Consider the following 14,056-nt stretch of genomic DNA (forward strand, 5'->3'; position numbering starts at 1 on the left):
CTTTACGCGATAATTAGGTTAATTTATTTTTATTATTATTATTATTATTATTATTATTATTATTATTATTATTATTATTATTATTATTATTATTATTATTATTATTATTATTATTATCCCTGGCCGCGCAAGATCGTACATGCGGAAGCTACTGCACAACAATATCTCAGATGACTCTATCGCGCTCGGAATCCAACCATACGTCGTATAATCGAGGAATGAACTCTGATATAATGGAATCCCCGAAATTACTGTCCCATCTGATCTCAATTCAAGTATAAAAATTATTCAAATAATCCTAGTTTAACGTTGAGGTCGTGTTACTTTTATTTCTCCTGCCACAAGGAACTCGGGACAGTTGAAACATTTCTCGATGACATTCACTCAAAACAAGCTAATAGATTTAAAACACACACACTCATCATCCCAAACTACCTTCACCAAGAAAGAAGAGGCGGAAAAAATTCTAACTAATAGAAATTCTTCTAAGCAAATAAGTAGAGGCTATATCATTACACTTTACATTTTACAAATAGGAAGAAAGAATAACAATGTTTAAATATTACTTGGTGGTGACTGTCGATCGTAGAACTCGGGCTGATGACCTAGTGCATTACCGCGTTACGCACCATCGCTCCTGGTCTCGCCCGTCTGAGCTGCTTCACATTCTACCCGTTCATTGAGGACATGCTGGCGCGCTGGAAACCACACCATTCATATCGTAGGAGGACAGGCATCCTGACTTGCACTCGAACCAATAATCTTCTCTGTAGAAGTTCTTGCGAAAGCTGAAACTGAAAATTAAGTCTGAGACAAGTCCAAAACACACACCGCTGTTTGACGAGATGGAAAAGCAACTTATCTTTTAATATCTTCAGTTAATTGTAAATAGAATCTGTAAATGTCTGAACTGCTATCTGTAACATGTTGGAAGCTCTAAATAAGACGAAGTTCCCCAGTGAGCAAAGTGCGTCTTTTCACGTCTGTAGTTGAAGTCAGAATAAATCCCCACTCGTCGCGTTCAGAGGTAGAAAATTCAGAGTAAAGTTTCCTTAGGAAAATCCATAATTCACCGTCTTAAGAGAGGGGTGCGTCTTTTCATTATACACGATTGGTCACTTCATTAACTTCACACGAAATTTATCACCTGACTGGCTGCCATAGTCAGACGTCATATAACTTTGCTAGTATCGATCCAGCATTAGACACACATTTCGCCTGATCACGTGGTATTCACGGCTGATTTGAAGGTTACCTGGCTAGCGGTATCTGCTCGTTCCCTCTCGCTCGCTCTTAGCTGGGATTTCCATACACCTGGTAACTGGTTCTAGTCGACTCAACGTGCTAAAACTCCCTTCCTGGTTCACGAAATAATGTTCCAATTCACAGTAGAAATAAAATATTCTCCCTTAAATGATTTTTACCACTTTTGAAGGGGACAGTACCGACTTCTTGAGTTCGTTACAGTATATTGATACTTGTTTATCGCGGCACACAGTGGTGCAGCGGATCCATGACCTGTTGGCCGGAATTACGTTTCTGTGGCTCCCAATCCACATGGAGGTAGCAGACAATAAGTTGTTTTTTAAAGTAATTACCGTTTTGATATAAAAAAGTAATGCCGTTTCTTAAACAACTCTTTTTTACATGTAAGCCTATACCTTAAACCACTTCTCAACGTAAATTCTAGCCATATTAAGGTACTTGTCATATCGTGAAGCCAGCTTCTGAATTCCATTCTCATAGTAATCTGTCGCCTGATGCGCCAGCCACTGCCGCGCGGTCGTTTTTAGATCATCATCATCGTCATCTTGGCGTTGACTTCCTAAATGCTTTTTCAGGTGCAGGAACAAGTGGTAGTCCCCAGCCACTAGGTCACGACTATACGGAGGATGATCAAATAGTCCCCAATCAAATGAATTGATGTGTCGGGTTCGATTAGCCGTGTGAGATCGCACATCGTCATGAAGCAAAAGAATCCCCCCTGTGAGAATAACAAGCCGTTTGTTTTGGATTGTGTGAGCACAAATTCTGATAATCGAAGCAACCTGACAAAATTTGATAAAGAACACTCCTTGAAATTTCAAGCAACTCATAACTTAATGACGCAATCTTAAAGCATCTGTTTCCTCGAACCTTTGTATCAACATTTTGCACCAAGTCTTCAGTAGTGACAGACGGTCGATCTCTACGCTTCTCGTCGTGGAGATTAGTACGACCTTCTTTAAATGCTCTAACCCATTTTCTTACCATTCCTTTCCTCATAGTGTCTTCTTCATACACTTCACTAATCTGCCGATGAATTTAAGAATCGAATCACAGCGCGTATTTCATACTCAGCGGGACCGTAAATTATCAGAGGCATTTTCAATACGCACAAAAAGGACGTAAATATGGGAGAATGCTTCCATAATGGCGTTTGTGGCTAGCCTACAGAAGTACGTACTGAGTGCACATGCTCTGAACGACGATCGAAGCGCTTCAGCGGTCATATTTCCAAACGGTACTTACTTCAAAAACATGCTTCGCAGCTCATAGGGCTGCCAAGGGGGCAGGCCCATTGCCCCAGTTATCTTACTAGGTTCCAGCCAGTGGTTTTCTTTCTCAGCTGAGACATTTGGTAATGTCCCGTCAGGAGCTGGAGTGGCAGGCCACTTATCTTTCAAATAAGCTGAGGCGAAGAAAAGAACTACGAATGTATGGAAGACTTCCATTAGGGTTTCTAGGAAAGAAGCATTGGTGTTATGTCACCCTCGGATGGCATGGCATAGCAATGAATTCCTACATGCCCCCGCCCCCGGTATGGAATTTCAGCGGTCATCTGACCGTGGTTCATATCAGTATGGCGTGCGCGGACCAGGCCGATTTGCGCCGAGCATCAGGCAGTATTCTTGGCATTTGTGGTACCGTACAAATTTTTGTAAAAATTTATTTTTCCTTCTTCTTCTTCTTCTTCTTCTTCTTCTTCTTCTTAATCTGTTTAGCCTTCAGGGTTGGCTTTTACCTCGGGCTCAGCGAGGGATCTCACCTCTACCGCCTCAAGGGCAGTGTTCTGGAGTGCGGGACTTTGGGTCGGGGATACAACTGGGAAGGATGACCAGTATTTCGCACAGGCGGCCTCACCTGCCATGTTGCACAGGGACCTTGTGGAGGGATGGGAAGATGGGAAGGGATAGGCAAGGAAGAGGGAAGGAAGCGGGCGTGGCCTTAAGTTAGGTACCATCCCGGCATTTTCCTGGAGGAGAAGTGCGAAACCGCGGAAAACCACTTCGATGATGGCTGAGGAGAGAATCGAACCCTCTCTACTCAGGTGACCTCCCGAGGCTGAGATGACCCCGGTCCAGCCCTCGTACCACTTTTCAAATTTCGTGGCAGAGTCGGGAATCGTACCCGGTCCTCCGGGGGTGGCAGATAATCACACTAACAACCCCACCACAAGTAAACGACCAAATGAATAAAGTTTTCCTGAAAATGTATGCCTGTCGTGATTTGCGAAATCCTTCATACCTGACAGTGAAATCGGGAAAGGTGCCCGGAACTGCTTTGCACCTGGACGCTTTGACCTGCAATATATATGAAAGAATATGACCAGTGTTGAATAACAAAAATGCTATGAGCGGGACTCGAACCAGCGATCCAGCAATTACGGAGCTGGAACGCTAATCACTCGACCGTCGTCATCTCGTGCTCGAGTCCACAACGCACCGGTACATATTCGACGCGAAAATTATCTTGCGATTTTCTCAGAAACGCCTAAGTAGTACACCTTAGTGATGGGCCGTCTGAGACGAGGTCTCGAGATTTCTCGAGACTAGCGCAAGCATTATTTCTCGCGAGAAATTTCGAGAAATCTCGAGAGCGCACAGTGTGTCGAATCCCATATCTAGGTGGAAAAAATTCACTGTCGCCAATCAAAGCGCAACCTGGCTCATTCGATAGTAAACAAACCAGATGTTGACCTTCAGTCTTTCTTTTCGCTTTCTGGTACGTAGGATGGAGGGGGCAGGTGCTGAAACATCTTCCTTGCAGTTATCAACTCAGTTGATAGGAGGTATCGGAGAGAACCGAACGTTGTGTTTCTAGTAAGTTCAACAAGGTGTTGTATTCTGTGGTTCATGGAATAGTGAAAAGAGGTATGTGTTCTCATTTTAAGCATAATACAAGCGTTCTGCAGTAAACAAGTTATTTACAGTGCGTTGTAAAAGGAAGCAGTTGTAGAAAATTAGATTGGTTTTACGATTTGCTCGAAAAAAACTTTATGAGTGCCTCATAGTGCCACTTTACTTTAAACGTCATTCGATGGGAAATTTAATGTAGATTCAGGATCTGTAGTGGTTTTGTTGCGCACGAATGTGCATGATGGTTTATTTTCTTATTTTCAGTGACTATGTGGGCGTTACCGCGAGAAGAATATTTCAACGCGTGGCGGTCCTGTCGTAAAAAGGGGCATTTAGAAATCATATTTCAATATGTTATGGATAAATTAGAGCCTACAAATCTTACTGACACTCAATTTCTGGAGCTAAGAAACAAAATTAAGTTGATATCCCGTAATATCAACAAAAATGGGAGAGTTCAGGAAGAAGAGAACAACGATTCCGAGAAAAATTCGGTGATTAGGGAAATGTGACGGATTTCATCGTGTTAAGTGAACAAGACGACATTGATCCAGCGTATGATCCAAAAACAAGTTGTGTACCTAACAAAGCCGGCCGTCACCCTAAGGAATTTAAGGACTCTTCCATAAAGACGAAGAAGCAAAATGTTTGTGATATTACCGAATCGCGTAATTTGGAGGAAGTCGCGTTTGCTGCTGAAGATTCTTTTCGATCAAGCGGGAAAAGATGAAGGCTTAATAAAACGATATCGTGTATTACTAGCTGCTCTTTCTTCTGGCTCTGAAATAAATGTGAATAAATTCAAAGAATTTCGTGCGCAAACTGCGGCTTTGTATGTCAAACTATATCCATGGAATTATATGCCCGTAACTGTGCATACCATATTAGTACACATTACTCAAGTAATTAAACATTTTCTTGTGCCAATAAGAACTTTATCTGAAGAAGCTCAAGAAGCTAGAAATAAAGATTGTCGGAGGTTTCGTGAACTTCATACTCGAAAATGTAGCAGCTTAAGATGTTGTTGATTACATCAAATCCCTTAATAAACAAGTACCGAACAATGCCACGTAAAACTCCTGGTAATCTACCTATGGAAGCTATTGAGTTACTTACTGACTCCCAAAATCCTTTCACATCAAATGAAGAAGACCAGTATAGCAACGACTACGATTCTCTGGACTCTACAGACGAATCAGGGGACGATTGAACATTGGACATGTTGTTATTATGAACAGGATGAGATTGATGAGACAATTACTTGCAAATACTGTGATATGATCCTTTCACGTTTTTTATGAAATGTTTCTGAGTGTAATCTTAACCTTTTTTATATGGAAATATTATATATATAATATTGTTTTCGTGTGTAAGGTGTGTTTTACTAAAACTACGTATTTAAAATACGTTTTCAATCTGGAAGAATTTACATACAATTCCCTCAAATAAGGTGTAACAAGAATACTGGACTGAAATTCTCATTGTTATTCATATTTTATCCAGTTTTAAATAGTCTGTTTACCACTGTTATAAACTATAATATACACATCCAAATCGTGTTTTTACTCCCGTAAATGGACGATTCTTTTGTTGCTTTCGGTCATTTTTTAAACCTCCCCTTGCCCCTCGCCCCTATATATTTACCCCCGAACATCTTACACTTTAGACGATGCCAGATATGAATTCAGCGACCTCGAAAACGGTATAGTGCCAACTTTTAATAGGATCCCAGGATTATTAACGACGTTATTAATTTTTTCCACCTAGATCGGGGATTCGGCACACTGTGGAGCGTTGTCCCCACAATGTGCGGCGAGCAGCGTGTCGTAGGCCTACAGGTAGTCGGAGCTGAATGTTGTTTGTTCCGAATATGCGAATAGCCAACCACAGGCCTCCTCATTTTCGTAAATACGTGTCAACAAGCGACTAGGGCGTTCATTTATACCGAGGTCTATTTTGACGTAGTATAACATAATTATAAAGGATACGCATTCGGGCATTGTATGCACTGGTAGGTACACGAATGAGTAGTTTAAGTACAGAACTTGACGGCTACTGTAGGTACACGTAACTGGGTACTAGAGGCGTGCTTTATTCGAACTCAAGACGAGGCAAGATGCGCCTTGCTGCATATGCAACCACCATTAGGCATGAGTGGAATGTGCAATCTAAATTTCTATAGAGTAATCGCGTCATAATTAGGTAGGTACTTCGATATATGGCGGTCCAATGTGAACTGTGTCGAATTGTACGCGACAACTTGAAGACGATGTCCGAAACGCAACGTAAGTCGTGGATGTCGGTTATTTTTAAGAGATGTCATATAGTACAGCCCACTGTGTTGCTTATTCAAAAGAAGTAACATACTTCTGGGATGATCCGGCACTTACAAACGCTTAATATCAATGAAGAGGAATCGTCACAGAACACTCCGGCCCGGTCTGAATCACAAGAAACTATCCTGCCGACAACGATTGTGAGGCACCCAGGTAGGATTACATCCTAATAACAATTATTAACAAATTATACGGGTTATTCAGCTAAGAAGTCCACCTGACATAACTCGTGAACTGTTTAAGTACTGGCATTCTCCATTCACTTTCCTTAATAGTAAGGAGCTCATAGTTCAACATGCAGTGCTTTCATAGGATTTTGACAAAAAATTTCGTCACACACGTTTCCATGTGAGAACTGCTGATGATAACTATCAAGCTTACACTCGTAGTTACTGGGACGTCGCACAGCTCGCAGCACACGAGAGTCGGTCTCGAGAGCGTTTCCCATCACCCCTGTTACACGTTCCACTCATGTGTAATGGGGGTTGCGTATGTAGCAAAGCACATCTTCCCCGTCTCAGGTTCGAATAATGCACGCCTCTAGTATCCAAGTAGGTGCACATCCTATCTACAGTTATTCACAAATTATGCATTGTTATTCACCTAAGATGTCCACCCGAAATAAGTCTTGAACAGTTTAAGATACTGACATTCTGTTTCCACTTTAGTTAATGGTATTAAGGGGTACATAGTTGAACATGCAGTACGTTTCCAGGCGTTTGACAAAATGTATTGGCTCACACGTTTTCATAAGAGAACGTTATTTCACGCAATAACTGTCAATGATATACTATCAAGTTTACAGTAGTAGTTACTGGTACGTCGCACAGCTTGCGCTACAGGAGGATCGGTCTCGGGATTCTCGCGAGAGTCTCGAGATCTGCGGCGTCAGTCTCGAGAGTCTCGAGCGAGAGCGTTGCCCATCACTAGTACACCTTACTACTTGCACATTATGTTGTCCTAACGGACTACTAAAAGTGTAAAATGTTTGAAGATAATCCGTAATCGGAACGTCGTGGTCTCCCCTTGTTAAACATGTGTCGTACGCTACACTGTGCTCTGGTCCTCCGCGAGTACTTGCAGTTGTAAGCGGAGGGAATCGGTGGTGTGCTCTACCGCTACAACCGGATTACTCATCGGTATTACTCGCTCCGCTCCCAGCTCTAGTCAGTAGACCGCGTCATCCATTTCATGTCTGATAGTGACCTGTTTGATCGTGTTTAAAAGGGAAACTTCTATCAGTTTATAATTTTTATTTTGTTAACTATGTTTTGACTTATATTTGTGTATTTGTATTATATTTCTCCTTTAAACATTTAATTTAGTTGAAATATATCATTTCACTTCAAAGGTAATGTCTCATTTAATTGTATTGCATTTCAATCCAATTTTAAGTAATTTTATACGAAAATAAGGCATTTAACTCCCTTATACTGTATACCTGGCTTTAAAATACCTATGAAAAAAGATGAAACTTTCATCATCTTGTCCCAGGTATTTTTGAGAGACGCTGCACTCGCGCAGGCACATTTTGAGTTTTCGTCAGGGGTTTAAATTTAAAAAAGGATTAAACATATAAGTACACAATACGAAGTACATACATCTTCATTATAGACCGTCATGCCTTTCAGTTTTCAGTCTGCAAGCCCCTGTGACTTTACTAAATGCCACCAAAATCCTCCATTTTTAACTAATTCTGTGGCCTCCTTTAGTTCTATACCTCTTATCTTTACATCGTTAGAAACCGAGTCTAACCGTCGTAGTACTGGTCTCCTACTTCTCTTAACATTCATAGGAGAGTCCATTAATCTCCGAGGTAACCTATCCTCCTCCATTTGTCGCAAATGACCCCACAACCAAAGCCGGTTTATGTGTACAACATCATCCATCACGTTCACTCCTAACTTAGCCTTTATCTCCTCATTCCGAGTACTCTCCTGCCATTGTTCCCACCTGTTAGTACCAGCAATCATTCGCTACTTCCACGTCTGTTACTTCTAACTTAAAAGAAATATATCCTAATGCACCCAGATTTCACTCCCATTCGGCAATATTGTTCTGGAAACAGCCGTATGTAAAGATAGTTATGTCCGGGAGCTTTGTTCTTGATCGCAACTGCGAGCTCACTGTATTAGCTTTACTACACATCGATTCAATCTCGCTTACTGGTAGAACACACAGCCTGAAATTATCTACCTGTTCCAGCTTTGTATCCTCAATCCAACATTCAATTCTCTTGGATTTCTTACATACTGACATCAATTTAGACTTGACAAGGCTAATTTTCGTATCATATTCATTGCACCTATTTTCGAGTTCATAGATAATAGACTGCAGGCTTTCGGCACAATCTGCCATTAAACCCAAGTCGTCAGAATAGGCAAAACTGCTTACTGTATTTTCACCCATCTGAATTCCTCCCTACCACTTTATACAGTTGATCCATATGAACTATGAACAATAAATGTGAATGATTACAGCCTTATCTAACACCTGTAAATACCTGGAACCAAGAACTCATTCTACCATCAATTCTCACAGCAGTCCAATTGTCAATATAAATGCATCTGATTTTAATAATCAACACTTAATCCCATAGTCCCCCAGTAAAACAAACATATTTTCCCTTGGTACTCTGTCATATGCTTTCTCTAGATCTATGAAACAACTGTCTATTCAATTGTAGCATTTTTCAATTACTGGATGCATACTGAAAATTTGATCCTGAGAGTCCCTCTGTGATCTGAAACCACATTGCTTCTCCTCCAACCTCCTCTCAACCATTGTTCGCACCCTCCTTTCCAAGGTGCCAGTGAACACTTTGCCTGGTATACCGACCAATGTGATACCCCGATAGTTGTTGCAATCCTTCCTGTTCCCTTACTTATAGATAGGTGCAATTACTGCCTTTATCCAATCAGAAGGTATCTTGATAACACTCCATTCTAATTGTATCACTCGAAGCCATTTCATCCCTGCCTTCCCACTATATTTTTCCATTTCAGGTCTAATTTCATCTATTCCTGCTGCTTTACTACAATGGAGTTTATTTACCATATTTTCCACTTCACCAACATCACTGTCCTCCTCCGCATGAGATTGGTTGTTCGTGACGTCACCAGGAAGATTTCCTTTTTCGTTGAGAAGATTTTAAAAATATTCTTTCCACCTCTCCAGTGATTCCCTGGGATCTATTATGAGTTTAACTGAATTACCCAAAACACTGTTTCCTTTTCCCCCTCCTTTCCTAAGATTCTTGACCTTGAGCTAGCCTTTCCAGGTTATTACCAAAATCTTCCCACGACTTCTTTTTGGATTCAACAACTATTTGTTTCGCTCTGTTTCTTTCATCTACGAACAATTCCCTGTCTGCATCAGTCCTTGTTTGGAGCCATTTCCGATGCGCCTTCTTTTTACGTTTACAAGCTGCCCTCACTTCACCATTCCACCCAGATGTTTGCTTTTTACCATCCTTACACACAGGTGTTTCTAAGCATTCCCTTGCCGTTTCTACTACAGAATCCCTGAATGCCACCCATTCTCTTTCTATATCCTGAATCATGTTGCTGTCCACTGTTTGGAAAAATTCACTAATCATATCCACGTACTTCTAATTTGCTCGCCTTGGAGGGTTTCTACACTTATTCGTCTGCATATAGATTTCACTTTCTCCATCCTAGTCCTAGAGATACTTAGTTCACTATAGATCAGATAGTGGTCTGTATCATCGACAAATCCCCAGAAAAACTGCACATTCCTAACAGATATCCTGAATTCAAAGTCAGTTAAGATATAGTCAATTATGGGTCTAGTGCCCCTACCCTCCCATGTGTAGCAGTGAATAGCCGTATGCTTGAAGAACGTATTTGTAACTGCTAAATCCATACTAGTGCAGATGTCCAGCAACGCTTCCCGTTCCTATTAGCTTTCATATCTTCCCCACATTTCCTAATCACTCTTTTGTATCCTTCAGTTCTATTTCCAACTCTAGCATTGAAATCGCCCATGAGTACTATCTCATTCTTGCTTTTGACCCTGACAACAATGTCACTCAGTGATTCGTAAAACTAATGAACTTCATCCTCACCTGCACCCTCACACTGTGAATACACTTGAGGCAATTCTCGTCCTAATTCCTGTAACTGCCAAATCTACCCACATCATTTGCTCATTTACATGCCTAACAGAAACACTGTTGCGTGAAAAAATATTCCTGATGAACAGCCCTACACCACACTCTTGCAAAGTTGCAGATCCACTGCGGAATATTAGTTATTTATGAACAGAGGGTTAGTGTAAACCACATTAATCTGTAATTCAGTTTCTTCATCTGCATCGTAAATTGTAATTCAAATTTATTTTGCTCGACCATTGGAATCTGTAAAAGGAAAGAAGTAAAGCAGGCTAAGCAGTTTTACACAAGACCTCCAGAATTACATGGAACTGAAACAACAGTAATATGAATTTTCATCTAAACAATTCCACATACATTGAGAGAAAAGATGTTATCTTCCAAACAAAGTAGCGCAAGATAATTTTATAGCATCATAATAATGTTATTTGCTTTACGTACCACTACTTACATTTACGGTTTTCGGAGACGACACAAATAAACAGTCTGCAGGTCTGCAATCCTTGCACTGAAAGCTTCTGTTGTCATGTACACAAGGCACGAAGAAGTTATGTCCAACAGGTGCACTATACTTCTTTCTTTTCTTCTCTTGAATTTGAAACCTTTCCTTTCTTTCCGGCCCCTTGATTAGAATCCCCTACCTTCACAGTACCGTCAGATTCCATAATTACTAATTATGTTTGTTTATAAAGGCGAGGCTGTGATCGAAAATCCCACCTGTCTGTTCATAAGAAAGAAAATGTGTGCCACATTATGAGAAATCTTAAAGGATATGAGAGTCATTATAATCACAAAAAGTCTAAGTGCGTATATTTATACTCTTCGCTTAATACAAAAAACTGGAGAATGTACAACAATGGTGCAGTTATTTAACTCCAAGTCATCTTCGCAATGTTTCGTTGTATTTTTCTGATGAAATTTAACCTAGGCTTTAGATCACCAGCAACAGACATATGCAGTTGCTGTACTAAATTGAATTTCTTCATCAAAACAAGTGACAACGAAAGTAAATCACGGTACATGATACGCTCAAATGCACTTTATGCATTTTATCACCTTCTTAAAGAAGAACAGCCATCAGATACTATCTCTCTATGCTTAGACTTACAGCAAGTGCAACCACTTCCTAGCACACCGATATAAGAGGCATATTACTCTCGACAAATTAGTTTTTACACTTCTTGCATCATGTATGTGAAACAACAAGGCAAGCCTTTTTCCTTTGTGTGGACAGAAGACCACGAGGTGACATAGAGGTATGAAGTGCTCTTCTGCACCACCTGAATGCGCTGCCCAGAACAAAAAACCATCATGTGTTGCATACTTTGATGTATTTCCTGCTAAAAACAAGAGACATTGAATTTATTCAAATAACATTTCCTGTATGGGGACACAACTACATGCCAGAAGACTGTGTGTTTAGACAAGTGGAGATGATGAGAAGGAAGTCAAAAGAAGAGCATATAGAGGTACACTGACTGACAGTGACAATGCAACACCAAGGAGGAGTGGTTCGAAAGGGATGAAAGTTGGGGAAAAAAACAGAGACGGCACGGATGAATAATTGATGTTTATTTCAAACCGATATGCAGGTTACACAATGCGCACGGCATCGACTCAGTAGGATGTAGGACCACCGCGAGCGGCGATGCACGCAGAAACACGTCGAGGTACAGAGTCAATAAGAGTGCGGATGGTGTCCTGAGGGATGGTTCTCCATTCTCTGTCAACCATTTGCCACAGTTGGTCGTCCGTACGAGGCTGGGGCAGAGTTTGCAAACGGCGTCCAATGAGATCCCACACGTGTTCGATTGGTGAGAGATCCGGAGAGTACGCTGGCCACGGAAGCATCTGTACACCTCGTAGAGCCTGTTGGGAGATGCGAGCAGTGTGTGGGCGGGCATTATCCTGCTGAAACAGAGCATTGGGCAGCCCCTGAAGGTACGGGAGTGCCACCGGCCGCAGCACATGCTGCACGTAGCGGTGGGCATTTAACGTGCCTTGAATACGCACTAGAGGTGACGTGGAATCATACGCAATAGCGCCCCAAACCATGATGCCGCGTTGTCTAGCGGTAGGGCGCTCCACAGTTACTACCGGATTTGACCTTTCTCCACGCCGACGCCACACTCGTCTGCGGTGACTATCACTGACAGAACAGAAGCGTGACTCATCGGAGAACACGACGTTCCGCCATTCCCTCATCCAAGTCGCTCTAGCCCGGCACCATGCCAGGCGTGCACGTCTATGCTGTGGAGTCAATGGTAGTCTTCTGAGCGGACGCCGGGAGTGCAGGCCTCCTTCAACCAATCGACGGGAAATTGTTCTGGTCGATATTGGAACAGCCAGGGTGTCTTGCACGTGCTGAAGAATGGCGGTTGACGTGGCGTGCGGGGCTGCCACCGCTTGGCGGCGGATGCGCCGATCCTCGCGTGCTGACGTCACTTGGGCTGCGCCTGGACCCCTCGCACGTGCTACATGTCCCTGCGCCAACCATCTTCGCCACAGGCGCTGCACCGTGGACACATCTCTATGGGTATCGGCTGCGATTTGACGAAGCGACCAACCTGCCCTTCTCAGCCCGATCACCATACCCCTCGTAAAGTCGTCTGTCTGCTGGAAATGCCTCCGTTGACGGCGGCCTGGCATTCTTAGCTATACACGTGCCCTGCGGCACACGACAACACGTTCTACAATGACTGTCGGCTGAGAAATCACGGTACGAAGTGGGCCATTCGCCAACGCCGTGTCCCATTTATCGTTCGCTACGTGCGCAGCACAGCGGCGCATTTCACATCATGAGCATACCTCAGTGACGTCAGTCTACCCTGCAATTGGCATAAAGTTCTGACCACTCCTTCTTGGTGTTGCATTTGCTCTGTCAGTCAGTGTATATAACACAGAAGGTGAGATGAAACTATTAGGTCCAGACTGGAAATTATATAATGTTAAAGAACTGGCACAGTGCTTCAAGAGGTTGGCTAACATCAGTAACATGAAACGAGTGTTTATTGCTGACAAACAGAGCAAAGGTGAAAGGTGTGAGGTCCAGGTTAAAGCTTTGGAGTATCATAGAAATGAGGGTTCCACAGAGTGTCCAGGTTAAAGCTTTGGAGTATTATAGAAATGAGGATTCCACAAAGTATCTGACACTCCTCACGAGGGGCTGGAATGCAGATAAGTGCAGAAGATTCCGCCCGAAAGATATTCAGCCATCACATACTCTTTCAGTTGAGAAGAAAGAAAATGTGAGGAAGCTACTAGTCAAACTCTTTGGTGAGAATTGGCATAACAAGGAAAATCTGAAGTGGTATAAAGAACTCTTAATCAGTGTACCTAGTATTAGTGTTCCAGATGAGGAGGATAATCCAATATTATGTGACTGTTTGGAATACGATAGCAGCTTTCACATTTACCTTATGGGGTACTATTTTGACCAATAAGTTACAGTTGTGATCTGGAGATTAAAT

The sequence above is a fragment of the Anabrus simplex genome, chromosome 2 (assembly GCF_040414725.1).
Source record: "Anabrus simplex isolate iqAnaSimp1 chromosome 2, ASM4041472v1, whole genome shotgun sequence".
NCBI lineage: Eukaryota > Metazoa > Arthropoda > Insecta > Orthoptera > Tettigoniidae > Anabrus > Anabrus simplex.